Consider the following 17811-nt stretch of genomic DNA (forward strand, 5'->3'; position numbering starts at 1 on the left):
AAATGGGGGAACCACTGACAAGCTGCCGGCTTCCCGTCTCCATCGTGACCACTAGACACAAGGTTACTTTAGGCGTTAGGACACTATAGGAATTATCATCATCAGGAAAAGATCATCAAAGCAAATGGGGGGACCGTCGACAAGCCGCCGGCCTCCTGTCCTCATCGAGGCCACTATTACTAGCTCTCAAGTAAACTCAGATAATTATCACACTTCGATATCTAAGTAATTCCGCCTTATTACAAGTTTGTTTAGTACGTTCCTCGAGCCTCCGTGGCACAGTTGGTTAGCACGTTCGGCTGTTAACCGAAAGGTTGGTGGTTCGAGCCCACCCGGGGGCGATTATTTAGGCCAACTCTAGGGGTTGACCTCAGACAAGACCGACATAACACACTTGACAGCGATGTCACACTTGGCCCCGTGATCCAGCCCGTCCTCCTCAAGTCTGCCAACGTCAACAAACTCTCGCGCGTAAGTGACCTTATCCTAACACAACAGAGAACGGCACAGTATGTCAACGTCGCGACCCATCCTCCTGTTTACACAGTAGTTGTTGTATATGCTCCATAGTACAAACGTTGACGTACTAAGTCATTACATAATAGAACTTACTGATCACTTTATTGTCTGAATTCTTAATTATAGTCATAATTATAGACTCTTTATAGTCGGAAGTGAAGTATATAGCACTAATCACTTTATAATCTGGAAAAATAAAGCTAAAAAAAAACATATATATTCCAAGGTCTAGTATAGCACACATATGTACGATATTAGGCCTCAGATAGCGCGTATTAGGCCTAGGAAGGTTCAGTTAGTTAAGGTTGTCTTTGCAACATAAATACAAAACCTTTTCCGGTTTGTCTAATTCAATAGTACAGATTTCTACTTTCTAATTGCGTTGTACGTCGATATATTAACTTTTGTCCTCATCGTTACTATAAGTACTACCAACACAAGAGGATGGGCTGCAGTTTCACGAGCCGCTACCATTTTCTAGTACGACAATTGTTGGTCTTGGGAAGAGTATTCGTCAAAAGGCGCCGTTCTATTAGGAGGACGGGTTGAACATCTACATACCGAGTTTTGGCGGTAAACACAACAATTTAGAAAATAATATATAGTTATAAACTGCCTCCCAGTTCTTCGGAGCTCATCAACTGTTTAATATGTGTAAAGTCGCCAAAGATTGAGATAACATGTTCGTAAGTACTTGCGTAACTGACTGATGAATCTCGGTCCAGACACTAAATATAATTCTTATGCTTGGAATGTTTACATGCAAGAAGAGTTGCTATAGACCTCAACAAACACGACAGATCAGCCTCCAGGGCTGAGTGGATCCCATACTTATCCTGTAGACCCCATGTATACCTATCCTGTGAGCGTTAGTGCCTCCAATACATGTCCTGTTCATGAGTGGTAGTGAACCCATACCCATCGTGTGCAGCAGTGATCACATACCCATGCTATAATGTATGTCATACGCAGCTGGCTGTGCACAGTAACCATGATGTGCGCATCCCATGCGCAAGATCAGTACGTACTGGTGCGTTACTGCGCAGAAACACTGATACTTTTATTTATGAAGAAAATATTACCAATTATAATATTATAAAATATGTATAAAATGTATCATCCAAATAACACCAGCAGCAGAGTGGCGCAGTGGAAGCGTGCTGGGCCCATAACCCAGAGGTCCGTAGATCGAAACTACGCTCTGCTACGAAATTGTTTTAATGTAATAATAATGTTTTTACATTACAAATGTAGGTACATAACAGTGTCTTGCTACCCCCCTTCAATATAAGTTATATAATTACAAATTACAGGTTGAGTTAGCTATATGTTAAAAAATAAAGGCACAATAACGAATGTGGGAGATTTGTACCTGAATTTACCTGTCTCTAGTGTCCTCGACGGATAGTGGAAGCCATCGGCTTGACAAAGATCCCCCCCCCCCCATTGTTCATGAGGACTGTTTCTATTTGGATTTTGAACTGAGGTAATATCTTGGTATTTAACGACTTCGCTAGTTAGACAATTCCATGGGATAACCCTAGTTTATGGTATAGTTCATTTAATATGCACCCCATACCCGTCCTGTGGGCGGTAGTGGGAAGAGTTAGAGGCACATAATGGGCTCAGGGACTGAACCCCACAATTCATTTAGCTAAGCAAGTTACAATCTTGATGAACTAGTTACAAAATTCAATTTAAGTCGTCACATCAACAATGGGTTCGAGATCGACCTCAAGTACAGGTTCTAAATTAAGCAACTGACATATGTGGAGAGCTAGTGTCAAAATTTATGTTTGTCCTGCACACCGCCCCCCATCCAGTGGGCAGCGGTGGATAGGTTACAATCACTTAGTTACTACCTACAGTTAGCAAACTGGGGATATTTGGCTAAAATTTCTGGTAGCAAATCATTTTGAATGAAATATTGACACATCGCTGGAACATTGGTTATAGAATTGTCTCTAAATTCACGTATCTTTTCGCACTCCATCACATAGTGACTGAGGGTGTGCGAATAATTTTGTTGACACAGTTTACATTTGGTCAGGTCTACATCAGCAGATAACGAGAATTCCCAGAGATACTTGTAACCGAGTCTAAGCCGAGCAGTAGTAACATTTTTTTTTTTTTTTGAGATATATACAAGAGTTGTTACATTCTTGTACAGCCACTAGTACGCGTAGCGTTTCGGGCAGGTCCCTGGAATACGATCCCCTGCCGCGAAGAATCGTTTTTTCATCCAAGTACACATTTTACTGTTGCGTTAAACAGAGGCTACAGTTAAGGAATTGCGCCCAGTAAATCCTCCCCGGCCAGGATACGAACCCATGACATAGCGCTCGCGGAACGCCAGGCGAGTGTCTTACCACTACACCACGGAGACTGTCTAATTTACATCTAGAAGTCTGCTGATTTTATTGGATGATCTATAGATGTGTGGCTCCTCTTGCATGGTTTTTTACCAAGAGAAACAACAACGACACTTTCCTGCACCGTGGGAGATTAACCCTTTCCAATTTTAATCCCTACCTTTCCACCCAAGAAACAAATTAGAGGGCAGCCCAAGCTTCGTCTTGAGGCAAAGATCAATGCCTTAAGCCATATTGATGCTCTGTCCACAGAGCATTCTCTCTCTCAAATCATATACACTGATGGTTCCCTACACCGCACCACGGGTGCAGTTGTTCTGACAATGGGCGATGGCTTGTACTTTGAGTGGGGAGTCCGTATAAACAACTGGGCCTCTACCCTTCAGACCGAACTATTTGCCTTGCTCCTTGCACTGAAATGTGTACAAGTCTCCAAACTTGATACATTAATTGTCAGTGACTCCTTATGATCCTTAATTGCTCTCAACTCTTTAACACATAACTGTAACATGCTCGTGTCCGAAGCTAGACACAAATACAACAAAATTATTAATGATGGTAACAGAGTCCATTTCATGTGGTCTCCATCTCATGTTGGCCTCCGAATGCATGATAGAGCTGATAAGTTAGCCAAAGAATCTGCCTTTAAAGGAGATGTTGAGTGTAACCTTGGATTGTCAATGAGCAATCTGAGAGCAACAGTACACCGAGAACTTCAACAAGATCTTGTAGATCTGAGGCAAAGTGAAATCGACACCAGTAATTTCATCTATCATCATACTATCATGCAAGAGGAGCCGCACATCTATGGTTCATCCAATAAAGTCACACCTTCCCTGATATCCTTAAAAAAGCAAGAGGAACGCCAGTCCATAAAGGAGGCAATCCGGCGGACATAAACAACTATAGACGACCAATATCAAATCTACCCATTCCATCAAAAATATTTGAAAAAAATATTTACAAACAGCTTTATTCCTACCTCGTAAAATTCGACATACTCAGCCCCTGCCAGTTTGGCTTCCGGTCCCAAAAGAGCACCAACGATGCAATCATTAGTCTTCTTGACGTTATCTACTCAGCCCTTGACAAAAATGAGTTTCCGATTGGACTCTTCAGTGACCTAAGAAAAGCCTTTGATACTGTTAATCACAACTACCTCTTACTTAAACTCCAGCATTATGGAATCCGAGGCCTTGCCCTTGACTACATCCGATCCTATCTTAGTGACAGACACCAATGTGTAACCATCAATGGCACAACTTCTTCCACTCTACCAATTACCGTTGGAGTGCCACAGGGCAGCATCTTAGGACCTCTTCTATTTCTTATATATATTAATGATCTGCCTAATGTCTCTAATATTCTTAAACCTATATTGTTTGCTGATGATACTACCCTTATCTAGTCAGACCCCAACCCACATACACTAAATAATGTTGTGAATAATGAATTAAAAAAAGTCCACTTATGGATGTCAACTAACAAACTAACATTAAACATAGAAAAGACCTACTATATCTTATTTGGAAGCAAATCATCGAATGCAATTCAGCAACAGATAGACAATATTAACATCAGTAATAAAAATGATGGCAAGTTTCTTGGCCTATTCCTAGACAAGAAACACAACTTCAGCACCCACATTCAACACATAACTAAGAAAGTCTCTAAGACAGTTGGTATACTCTCCAAAATCAGATATTATGTTCCTAACTCTGCTCTCCTCTCACTATATTATGCACTAATCTACCCTTATCTTAATTATGGTATCTGTGCATGGGGGTCTACCACTGCAAACCACCTTAAGCCCATCATCACACAGCAAAAATCTGCTATCAGAATAATAACTAACTCTGCTTTCAGACAACACTCAGCTCTCTTGTTTAAATCCCTAAACTTGCTAAATATTAACTCCCTCCACACATTCTCTTGTGTCAACTACATTTACAAAACCCTGTTCTTAAATGCAAACCATGCTCTGAAACTCTCCCTGGACAGATGTAATAGGACCCATTATCACCACACCAGAAATAAATATCTCTTTGATATCCCCAGGGTCAAACTTAATCTGTGTAAACACTCTATGCAAATTAAGGGACCTAGTCTATGGAACTCACTCCCTAGTGAATTGAAAAAGTGTAAAACTTTTGCCTTATTTAAAAGCAAAACCAAAAAGTACCTAACTTCATCTTCTTAGTTTCCTACACTGAGCTTTAAATTTGCTCTGTACCTAGTGTTACCCAATCTCCTAATTTTTATGTAATATCAAACAACCTTATCATTGTGTTCATTGCTGTCTTCTTTTATGTGCTAGCCATATGCTGTATTGTGACTACCAATTTTTGTCAACTACCATTCAAGCTGTCATTGCAATCAATCTTATATTGTTTCTGCTGTATTGTGCCTACCAATTTTTGTCAACTACCATTCAAGCTGTCATTGCAATCAATCTTAGCTATCTATGTGCTTTAATATACTGTACCTACAATTTTATCTCATCTTCTTTTTTTCATTTCATGTAATCTGTTATCATTTTTTTGTCTATAAATTTTGCAAGTATTTACCTCCTTAAAATTTTCTTAGATTAAGGACCTGCCCGAAACGCTGCGCGTGCTAGTGGCTTTACAAGACTGTAATTACCATATTTGTATCCTCACATTCCTTATGTACATTCTTGTATATGCATAAATAAATAAAAAAAAAAATATATATATATATATATATATATATATATATATATATATATATATATATATATATATATATATATATATATATATATATATATATATATATATATATATGTACATGTATGTATGAGAGGGTATACATGTATATAACATTAATAATTTTGTAACTAGCGTAAAAAAATGTTATTTGCTTAGCTAAACGAACTTGCTTAGCTAAACGAACTAGAGGGTTCAGTTCCTGAACCGATTATGTGCCTCTGTAATCCTTTACACCACCGCCCACGGGATGGGTATGGGGTGCATAATAAAGAAAGAAATTGAATTGACCTTCTTGAATATATATATATATATATATATATATATATATATATATATATATATATATATATATATATATATATATATATATATATATATATATATATATATATATATATATGCAATTGACGATCACAAAACACTGATCATTCTGGTGTTGACAAAGGCTTTAACAGAGCCGAAACGTTCACCTCATTTCATATTTCTCTGTGGATTTTCCGCATATATATATATATATATATATATATATATATATATATATATATATATATATATATATATATATATATATATATATATATATATATATATATATATATATATATATGTCGTACCTATAGCCAGAACGCACTTCTCGGCCTACTATGCATGGCCCGATTTGCCCAAAAAGCCAAGTTTTCCTAAATTAATATATTTTCTCTAATTTTTTTCTCATGAAATGATAAAACTACCCATTTCATTATGTATGAGGTCAATTTTTTTTATTGGAGTTAAAATTAACGTAGATATATGATTGAACCTAAAGCCGAAAAAGTTAGGTTAGGTTAGGTTAGGTAGGTTAGGTTGTCGAAAAACAATTAATTCATGAAAACTTGGCTTATTAGGCAAATCGGGCCTTGCATAGTGGGCCGAGAAGTGCGTTCTGGCTACTAGGTACGACATATATATATATATATATATATATATATATATATATATATATATATATATATATATATATATATATATATATATATATATATATATATATATATATATTAGTATATTTTGGTAGCAGTCTTTCCTGTAGACATATATTATTAAATGTGACCGAAAAAGTAGTTTTACGAAACGCGCCCGTGTCGCGTCAGACTAGAAATAAAAATGAATTTTGGAGAATTGATTTTTGATTTACCTCCAACAGTTAAGCGTAATGTACGAAAGATTGAGAAAATTCGTGTTAGAATTATTAATCTTACTTTTTCGGTCATATTTAATAATATATATATATATATATATATATATATATATATATATATATATATATATATATATATATATATATATATATATATATATATATATATATATATATATATAACTGAAAACTCACACCCAGTTGCATATTTCTAGTTGCATATTGTCCTGGGGACCATTCAGGCTTGTTCGCATTTGTGTTCCTCACGTGTGCCCCAAAGAATGAGGTGATTTGGTAAAATGCTATGCCCAAGATTACTATCCGAGTGCCGGCGGTGGGGTGGTTCAAATAGCCTCGGCTATCACCTCATTTTGTCCGGTCGTGATGGTCAAGTGGATTAAGGCGTCTTGTACATACCAGTTGCGTTGCTTCTGGGAGTATGGGTTCGAGTCACTTCTGGGGTGTGAGTTTTTAGTTGCATATTGTCCTGGGGACCATTCAGGCTTGTTCGCATTTGTGTTCCTCACGTGTGCCCCAAAGAATGAGGTGATTTGGTAAAATGCTATGCCCAAGATTACTATCCGAGTGCCGGCGGTGGGGTGGTTCAAATAGCCTCGGCTATCACCTCATTATGTCCGGTCGTGATGGTCAAGTGGATTAAGGCGTCTTGTACATACCAGTTGCGTTGCTCCTGGGAGTATGGGTTCGAGTCACTTCTGGGGTGTGAGTTTTCAGTTGCATATTGTCCTGGGGACCATTCAGGCTTGTTCGCATTTGTGTTCCTCACGTGTGCCTCAAAGAATGAGGTGATTTGGTAAAATGCTATGCCCAAGATTATTATCCGAGTGCCGGCGGTGGGGTGGTTCAAATAGCCTCGGCTATCACCTCATTATGTCCGGTCGTGATGGTCAAGTGGATTAAGGCTTCTTGTACATACCAGTTGCGTTGCTTCTGGGAGTATGGGTTCGAGTCACTTCTGGGGTGTGAGTTTTCAGTTGCATATTGTCCTGGGGACCATTCAGGCTTGTTCGCATTTGTGTTCCTCACGTGTGCCCCAAAGAATGAGGTGATTTGGTAAAATGCTATGCCCAAGATTACTATCCGAGTGCTGGCGGTGGGGTGGTTCAAATAGCCTCGGCTATCACCTCATTATGTCCGGTCGTGATGGTCAAGTGGATTAAGGCGTCTTGTACATACCAGTTGCGTTGCTTCTGGGAGTATGGGTTCGAGTCACTTCTGGGGTGTGAGTTTTCAGTTATATATATATATATATATATATATATATATATATATATATATATATATATATATATATATATATATATATATATATATATATATATATATATATATATATTGCCCCAATAGATTGCCAGAAGGATAGTAAACATATCCTTGAAACCCAAGGCCATTCAATGCTCCAGATTGATATGTTACTCGACCTCCCTCGTGGTCATCCTGGCCAGTCTCTTTGCGTAATGAAGATCACTTCTGATAGTAGGTCCCTTCCGTCTTCAGTAATTCTTGCTGGTGCCAGATGCTCCTGAAGGAGCATCTGTTCTCCTCCCCTTTGCAATAGGTGCTGGAAATTTGTGCATGGTTCCTTCAAATGCACAAGTGCCATGTCTCTGATGCCCCTTGTGTGGATACTCAGGTCATTATAAGACAGTGCTTTTCTTCCCAAGCTCACTGCATCAATTGCAGTGATGCCCACCCTACCTTCTCCCGCACATGTGTGCAATACATATTTGAGGAAGCCATCCTCAATTTGAAACATCAGAATCATTTATCTTTTCTTGAGGTGAGACGCCAAGTACGCCATCTTTTATCTTCCTCTGGCATGTCTTGTTCTCGTATATTGCGTTCCACTTATCGCCCTCTCCCACTTTCTCAGTTTTACAACCGTTTCCGGGCCATGGACTTGGACACCACCACCTCACCTGCTCTATTGAATTCTGGGCCAGAGGGTCTTCCTCCTAGATCTCTGTCTGGTGTCTCCCTTCCCTTCCTTCCTTCCTTCCTTCCTTCCTTCCTTCCTTCCTTCCTTCCTTCCTTCCTTCCTTCCTTCCTTCCTTCCTTCCTTCCTTCCTTCCTTCCTTCCTTCCTTCCTTCCTTCCTTCCTTCCTTCCTTCCTTCCTTCCTTCCTTCCTTCCTTCCCAGTCTTCCCTGTCTCCTGTGCCCTCTATTCCTTCTCGGCCCTCCCCTCTTGTATTTTGGCCCTCCACACCGCCTGTCCATCCAGGTCGTTGTCCCTCCTCCCAGCAATCTTCATATTGACTGCTCCTGTTCTCCTTCTCCTGTTGAGACTGCAACGGCTGTCGCCCAGTACGATGCTGCTGGCACACCTGTCTATATCAGAAACATAAGCCTGGCTCCTCTTCTTCCTCACCAGCAGGTAAGAAGGCATCAATCTCTTCCTCACCTTCCGACTCCGACTCTATCCCTGAATCCCCCTCCCATTTCAGTGGTTAAGTCCTCTGTCCCAAATATGGAAATTCCCTTGGCCCTCAATTCTCTCTTGGATGCTGCCCTTGATGAGGTGCGCTGCCCTGTTTCTGCCCCTCCTCTCCCTGATTGCCTTGACTGCACCTCTCCAATTTTGCTCTGTCAGTCCACCTCTGGTTCATCCTACCACTACCTTGACTTCATTGTTCTTGCTAGATTTACATGTTCTTGCTAGATTTACCTGTTCTTGCTAGATTTACCTGTTCTTGATAGATTTACCTGTTCTTGCTAGATTTATCTATGCCCCATAACCCCAATTTCACTGATCCTGATCTTGCTTAGTATACTGTTTTAATTTGCCTTTGTTTGACCCGTGTTCTCTATTTCTATTCTCTCTATTTTTGACAATGTTTATTCTTCATTTGAATATTCGTGTATTTTATGCCAACTTCTATGAATTCCAGCTTCGGATATCACAGTTTTCACTGCTTTGTGTCTGTCTCCAGGAGCCGATGCTTGGCACTTGTCCTGATCACTTCCATGGTTATGCCATTCTCTTCCCCCCTCCATTTTTTGCTAGGGCCCATAACACTACTGCTCTTTTGATTCGTACTGATATTACCTTCGTCCCCATACTTTTCCAGTTGCACATTGAGTGTTCTGTGGCCCATATCTTTTGAGTAATTGGTATACAGTCTGTTCCATTTATCTCCCCCCCAAATTTCCCACTTCCTCTTCCTGGTCTTAAACATCCATTGGACTCTTTAGCAGAGCCTATGCTCCTGTTGGGTGATTTTACTTGTCGGCATACCCACTGGGGCGATGTTCTGCACACGGGGCCGCCTTCCCGAAGGGTTCGTCCTCTGTTCTTCTCTGTCTCTTCTGAATTCTGGTGAACCCACTTATGTTGACACCTGCTCTTGCACCGTCTCCTGTCTTGATCTTTCTCTCCTGCCCCTGTTCTCTTTATTTAGATTTCACATGGCGGGTTCTTCGTGACCTCCATAACGGTAACCATTTCCCCATCCTTGTCATCTTTTTCTCTTTTCACCCTTCCGTCTCCGTCCCTAGGTGGCAGTTTGCCAAGGCTAACTGGAATCTATTCACCCTACATGCTACTCTTTTCGACCTCTCCGATCTGCCTCACCCTCAAGCCTTACTCCTTTTTCATCACACCATATTAGACGCTGCCCTCTGCCCTCTGGGAGCCGGTCGGCCGAGCGGACAGCACGCTGGACTTGTGATCCAGTGGTCCCGGGTTCGATCCCGGGCGCCGGCGAGAAACAATGGGCAGAGTTTCTTTCACCCTATGCCCCTGTTACCTAGCAGTAAAATAGGTACCTGGGTGTTAGTTAGTCAGCTGTCACGGGCTGCTTCCTAGGGGTGGAGGCCTGGTCGAGGACCGGGCCGCGGGGACAGCCCTGAAATCATCTCAAGATAACCTCAAGATATTCCTCGCTCTACCTCCGAGGCATGTGGAAGTGCGTTCCCTGGTGGACTGCAGGCTGTGTTTCGGCTGTCTGCTGTAAGAGCGCAGCATAGAAGTAAGACAGATGCAGACATTTGGTTGTTTGTTTTCCTTCGTTTCACAAGGTGAGTGCGGTCCGTACGGCTAAACGTGTGAGTTTGAAATCTTTTGTCTCCACAATTACGACTGATATTCCTCTGCCCCAGACCAGGAAGAAAATCTGTAAGATATCGGGTAAGTTTGTTCCAGATATCTCGCCAGTCCTTCACTTCCGTGGTTCTATTGTGGTGGATCCAGTGTTGGTTGCCACCGAACTGTGTTCCCCGTTTTTCGACTCTTGGCTCCAGTTCTAGTCTTCCTCCATCTTTCCTTATTCGTAAGCACCTTCATGAATCTTATTCCATAGATTTTCACATGCATCTCCAGCTTCTCTATAATGATCCTTTCTCTCTTTCCAAACTCCAGTCTGCCCTGACTCATTGCGGTTCTATGGCAGCGGGCTCAGATGGCAAAACATCTCATAATGAATGTCATCTCCCTCAATGCACATTTCAGTATATACTGAATCTGTTTAACTGCATCTGCGAGTTGTCATCTGTCCCTAAGGACTGGCTTGAGGTGGTTGTTTTTCCTATTCGGAAACCAGGGTATCTAGGGACAGCTCCTAAGGACATCTGCCCTATTGCCCTCACGAGTTGCGTCTCCATACTCTTTGAATGTATGTTCAATGTCGGTATGATGTGGTTTTTGGAACACTATTGCCACCTCTCCCGTTCTCAATTTGGCTTTCGCAAGTGTCAAAACATGACTGATGTCTTGATGAGCTTGGTGGTCTATATTCATACTGCTTTTGCTAATCTGTTGTTGCTGTTGTCCTTTTTTGACCTGGAAAAGGCATATGACACCACCTGGAGATGGCATACTGTATTCTGCCCCAACTCTGTTACTTTGGCCTTCGTGGTAATCTCCTTCTCTTCCTACAAAGCTTCCTCTCTAATCGTTCCTTTAGAGTGAGGGTTTGTACCATTCTGCCTCTTTTCGGCAATATGAAGGTGTACCCCACGGTAGTGTTCTGAGCACTTGCTCATTTTCCTGGTTGCCCTCAATCGTCTTTACTCCCTTTCCTCTGGCATCTTCTCAGCTCTCTGTCAGCGATCTTACCCTTCGATGTCGAGGTGATGAATTGCCTTTCCTCCTACTGCATCTTCAACTTGCGATTGATGCCGTGTCGTCCTGGACAATCAATCATGGCATCAAGTTCTCCACAACTAAAACTTGTGCTCTGACTTTTACTCGGAAGTAGGTCATTCTTCGTCCCCCTTTGTCGCTTTATGGTAATCCCCTTTTGTGCATAGATTCTGCTAAACTTATGGGGTTATTCTTTAACACTCATTTGTCTTGGTCTCCCCATATCTCTTACCTCTGAGTTGAATGTTTTAAGGTCCCTAACTTACTTAAGGTAAGTTATACTTCCTGGGGAGCTGATACGAGCACGCTCCTCTCTCGTACTGTCTAAGCTCAATTATGGTTGTCGTGCTTACTCATCTGCCTCTCATTTTACTCTTTGCTGTCTTGATTCTCTGCATCATACTGGGTTATTCTTCAGCCCTGGTGCGTTGCGTTCAACTCCTACCCTAAGCCTGTATGTCGAAACATGAATCCTGTCTCTACAGGATCGCCGTGATCGCTACTGTCTTCGCTACATCGTGCAGTCCCTACAACACCCTCCTCACTTTCATTTATGTCATACTTTTCCTTGCACACTTTTCATCACACTCGCGCTCCATTTCCTACTTCACAGATGGGTCAAAGTCTGCAGATGGTGTAGGCTACTCTGTTGTTTTTCCTGACCACACCTATGTGTTGCCTGCCTCCAGAGACTAGCATCTTCACAGAAGAGCTTCATGTTATTTTGTATGCTCTTCGTCAACTGCTTTCTTGCTGTCACTTTTCCTTTGTTGTAGTTGACTCTCACAGTGCCTTTTCTTGGCTCTGTAGTCATTTAATCCAGTTCATCCTGTGGTTGTCGAAATTCAACATTGTCTGTTTCTTATCTCCAGCAGATTTAAGACAATGGAGTTTTGCTGGGTCCCAAGCCATATTGGTGTCCTTAAATGAGTGTGCAGACTTTGTCACTAAGGAGGCTCACAGCACTTGCCCCATCTCCCGTAAAGGTGTTCCTTATTCTGTCTTGTATCCAGTTATTCATTCTTCAATCCTTGCCCATTAGCAGGGTTGTTGGTCTTCTGTTACTCATGAGAAACTGCTTTCTCCTAAAGGTAGCATGTCCCCTTGGCCTTCTTCCTACCACCGTAACCGGCGGTGAGAATTGGCTCTGACGAGATTACGTATTACCCATACATGTTTAATTCATAGGCACTTAATGGAGCGCCTCCCTGCTCTTTATTGTTCATATTGCATTGTCCCTCTTACGGTCGTACACATCCTTGTCGAATAACCTGACTAACAGGAGGTGCGTATGTCTTGCTTCCCGACTGTCCCTCACTTGTCCCTCGATAGAATCCTTGATGAATCAGATACCTTTGATATTTTATTTTATTTTATTTTATTTTATTTAATTATATACAAGAAGGTACATTGGGTTAGAGAGAATACATAGCACAGTATTTACAATCTTGTAAAGCCACTAGTACGCCCAGCGTTTTAAGCAGATTTTAAGTAGGTAAATTCTAGCAGAATTAATAAAATGATAACCGATACATTGCAAGAAAAAAAATGAGATGAGAGAGAATAGTAAGTATATTAAAACACATTGGTATATTAAAGCTCTGGTTGATTACATTGACAACTTGATAGGTAATTTAAACAAGATTAACAGACACCGTACAGCAGATTGATAGCACATATAAGAAGACAGTAATGATCACATTGGTAAAGATGTTCCGATTGGATACATAAAGATAGGGAGATTGGGTAGCAATAGATACAGTGCAATTTTAAAGCACAAGGTAAAAAACTATGCAGATGAGATTAGGTACTTTTTAGTTTTGTTTTTTGAATGACGCAAAACTTGGACAGCTTTACAATTCATTAGGGAGTGAGTTTCAAAGACTGGGTCCCTTTATTTGCATAGAGTGTTTACACAGATTAAGTTTGACTCTGAGGAAATCAAAGAGATATGTATTTCTGGTGTGGTGATAAGGGGTCCTATTACATCTGTCCAGGAAGAGTTTCAGAGCAGGATCTGCGTTTAAGAACAGGGTTTTGTAAATGTAATTGACATAAGAAAATTTGTGGAGTGAGATTATGTTTAGCATGTTAAGGGAGTTAAACAAGGGGGCTGAGTGTTGTCTGAAAGCAGAATTTGTTATTATTCTGATAGTAGATTTTTGCTGGGGAATATCATTTGCCTTATGTGTTATTGTTCTCGAATTGGCATTCTTAGTAATATATGGCATATTGGCATATATGAGCAGCTTTACTCATATCTAGCCAAACACAATATACTTAGCCCTTGCCAATATGGCTTCAGACCCAGAAAAAGCACTAACGATGCACTTATTAGTATGATTAACTCTATTGATACAGCTCTTGATAAAAATGAGTTCCCTGTTGGGTTATTTGTGGACCTGCGTAAAGCTTTTGACACTGTCAACCACCAAAACCTTCTTCTTAAATTACATCATTATGGAGTCAGAGGACATTCCCTGCAATACCTCAAATCCTACCTTACTGACAGGCTCCAATATGTTTCTGTGAATAATACAATTTCTCCCACCCTACCCATCAACATTGGTGTTCCTCAGGGCAGCACACTTGGCCCTCTCCTCTTTCTCATCTACATTAATGACCTTCCAAATGCCTCAGTAGATTATTTGGTGACAGATAGAGCCACCTATGTAGGGTAATCAGATAAGAAAATCAGAAGCGGGGAGCCACATAGTGCCACTCCATATTAGGTCACCCAAGGTGTGAGTGGTAGCAGTCGAAAAAACAGTGAAGATAGGTATCTATTATGTGCCACTATGATCATGTTCATTTACAGTAAAGTAGCCGCCTATGAAGGGTAATCAGATAAGAAAATCAGAGGCGGGGTGCCACTTAGAGCCACCCCATATTAGGTCGCCCAAGGTGTGGGGCAGCAACAATCGTAAAATAGTGAAGATAGGTATCTATTATGTGTCGCTATGTTCATGCTCATGTTCATTTATACAGAAAAGTATGACAGTATATTTGTATAATAAACACTCAGGTGAGCGGTAGTTACCCCCCCCCCACCTCCCCCTATGGGACAGGTGTAAAAACAGGATCCTCGCAGTAGGGGCGGTCCCCCCTCACCAGCCCTCCTCATACTTGATGACCTTGAGTGTACCGTAAGAGGGACCAGCCTCCCTTAGTTGTTTTTAAGTTGGATATATTTTAAGCCTCTATACTTAAAGAAGGAGAAAAAGAAATAATCCTGATGATTTATAGATTATATTATCAAAGTACATAGGGTTAAACATAGTCGTATTGTAGGTCATCTCCCCCCACATAATATTTATTAACAAGACCTCTCCTTCTCGCCCACAAGTCCGTTGTGGGGTCTTCCTCCCCCTCCTCCTCCTCCTCCTCCTGGGACGAAGATGATGACTCATCATCTCCCAGAGAGTGAATGGGATGTAGTGCGCCTCCCTCAGGTGACTGACTGCTGACGTCATAGGGTTCACTCTCGCTGGTGGGGTGTTGTCCTTCCTCTCCTTGTGGTTCAATGACGTCACCACCTTCACTCTCGGTGGACATTCCTTGGGCTGAGGTGTTGGGGTGGGGCTCGGATGGTATGTCTGGGTGACCATACGCTAGGCTAGTGTATTTATTTAGGTAAAAGCGCTTATCATCAAATGCACTTAAACCCCTCTTAGTATTGAATGTGGTTGCCATCTGCCCCCCTATGTTTCTTATTTGTGAGTAATTAAAAGTATTTACTACACCATTACTGTGAAGGGTCTCTTTAAAGTGGTTATGTGTTAAAGATCTTTGCACAGCTCGGGGAATACCCTTAGCGGTGATGGAATTTTTATTGTCAAGCAAAAGCACACTATACATTTTGGGCTTGAGTGCCACAACTTCAAGGATGTGTTTATCTGACACCTCTGACTTTAACAGCCCTAAAACACCCTTTTTAGAAGGATCATACAAGGGGTGAGTTTCAGGAAAATTACTCGTATCCATCCACAAACTAAGGGGTTCTTTCCCCATCTCATTAAAGACATCTTCAGCTAGTAAGGTGAAAATGAAACTGTCTGTATCACTATACACCAGTTGTACCCTATCTGAATAGTGGTTCTTAAGTACCCTGTACCAAAAATGGTACAAGCTGTATTTTGCTAGCTCAAGAATCTGGAACCCAATGTAATTAGGATGAGTAATTTTAATGAATGGTCTGGAACTGACAGACAATAATTTATTGTCGCCTAAATGCACCATTCGTTTAAAGCGGGGATTCTTCACCTCTCGTAAAAAGGCCCTAGCTGAAGTCACTAGTTTGGTGTCAATGGCATAACGAGCTGGATTCAGTAGCGTTTTACCAAAAACACTGTTCGTCAGTAATTTGAAGAGTGTTTTCCTATCATTACTGCTGGAGGCATTTCTATTGTTAACGTTGGTGTTAACAAATTCTGCCATAAAATCTGACTGGTGGAACTCGTAAATTGCATGTATTGTTTCCACTTCAAGTCCTATCTCAATAAATAGTTGTAAAAGGTGAAGAGATATGAAATAATGTTTTTTGGGGAGATGATCTCCAACCAGTTTGATGTTTTTTGGGGGGAGGTGTGTGATGTTATTTGTTTCCAGAAGTCCCCTACTAAATGGTGAGATATCCTCCATACTTATTCCCCTATGGTGTAAACAAAGGGGCAGATCGTCTGTTAGTCTAGCTATTTCGGGTCTTAAAAGTTTGGTGTCAATTAAGAGCCAGTACCCTTTGTTAGAAGAGAAAGGCTGTTCTGTCATTATCTTTCCCCCGCTAATGAAGGAGTTCATCTCATCAGATGATAGTCTCCTTAGTCCCCCATGGGGCAATTTCCTAGTCATACAACTCCCATAGAGGCTGTTAAAGTCGAGATAAAGTAAGAATGAAGACCTATCCTCCTGGGGGTTAAAAGATGGGTTGACATAGCGGTTGTTAGCTCTGACATAACTCCTAACTGCAGTTGTAAAACCTCCTCGTATGTTTTGTGATAAGAGATTGTGCAACGTCACATCTGCACTTAACTCCAACGATATTCTACTACTTTTCAGGAAGCAGTCGTAGGAGTACCCTGGGAGGCTGCAATAGTGTGTCAATTCTAAAGAATATATATCATTTAGAATTGTCCTGTGGTGTGTAAAAATGTCAGCCAGTAATCCTACATCACACCTCAAATAAATGAGGAGGTAGTCTTTTTAATGTCCTACACCCTGTAGCCTCCCATACTAATTTAGAATGTCTATATTCGTCCAAAGTTATACCTGATTTGTTTAGGGAGCTGTAGAACATTTCAATAGGAGGGAGTGTTGTGTCATTAAAGCAGCTGATTTTTGTGGTATATTCATAAGGGAAAAACTGCTTACCCTTTAAGAGTAGGTGGTGACTCTTTTTGGGCAAACCCTCTATCATTGAGTGAGTGAATGTTAAGGGGCTGGCTGAATCAATGTGGGTCTTTGCTAGGGATGAAAGACTACCTGTAATAAAAGCCAGTGAATCAAGAAATTTAAGCTTCCCTATTTCCACCTTAAGATATTTCGTCCCCTGTCTCATGAGGATATTGCTCTTAATATTTGAATCCATGGTAAACTCCCTCAAAATTAAGCCCATGTCATAAGACATATTATGGGCAATTAGAACTAAACTCTCCAGAGCATTCTTGTGGCGGAGGTTGCAGTAATTACATAGAGCTCCAATATAATTGAGCTTTTCCCTAAGGTGATCATGATGTTGAACCTTGAAATTGGAGGGGGTAAATACCTGCTCACAAAACTGGCAGTGAGTCTGTCTCCTAAAATGGATCATATCCTCAAGAGACATGTCTATTTCATAATGGTGGAGGGTAGATCTGATAATTTCCCATTTGGTGGCAACTCGCTGCATGAAATGAGTAACACTGTCCCCCCCAA

General features: G+C 41.0%; 1 long non-coding RNA gene and 1 other non-coding gene across 2 annotated transcripts in view; both read left to right on the forward strand.

The window, feature by feature from the left end:
- The window catches only part of LOC138372434 (uncharacterized), a 189078-nt gene that overhangs the window by 75809 nt on the left and 95458 nt on the right, over nucleotides 1-17811 (forward strand). The gene's annotated exons all lie outside the window — the stretch shown is intronic.
- On the forward strand, nucleotides 1655-1726 carry TRNAM-CAU (transfer RNA methionine (anticodon CAU)). Its single transcript has one exon. It is a non-coding gene; the product is annotated as a tRNA-Met (tRNA).

The sequence above is a fragment of the Procambarus clarkii genome, chromosome 38 (genome assembly GCF_040958095.1).
Source record: "Procambarus clarkii isolate CNS0578487 chromosome 38, FALCON_Pclarkii_2.0, whole genome shotgun sequence".
Lineage (NCBI taxonomy): Eukaryota > Metazoa > Arthropoda > Malacostraca > Decapoda > Cambaridae > Procambarus > Procambarus clarkii.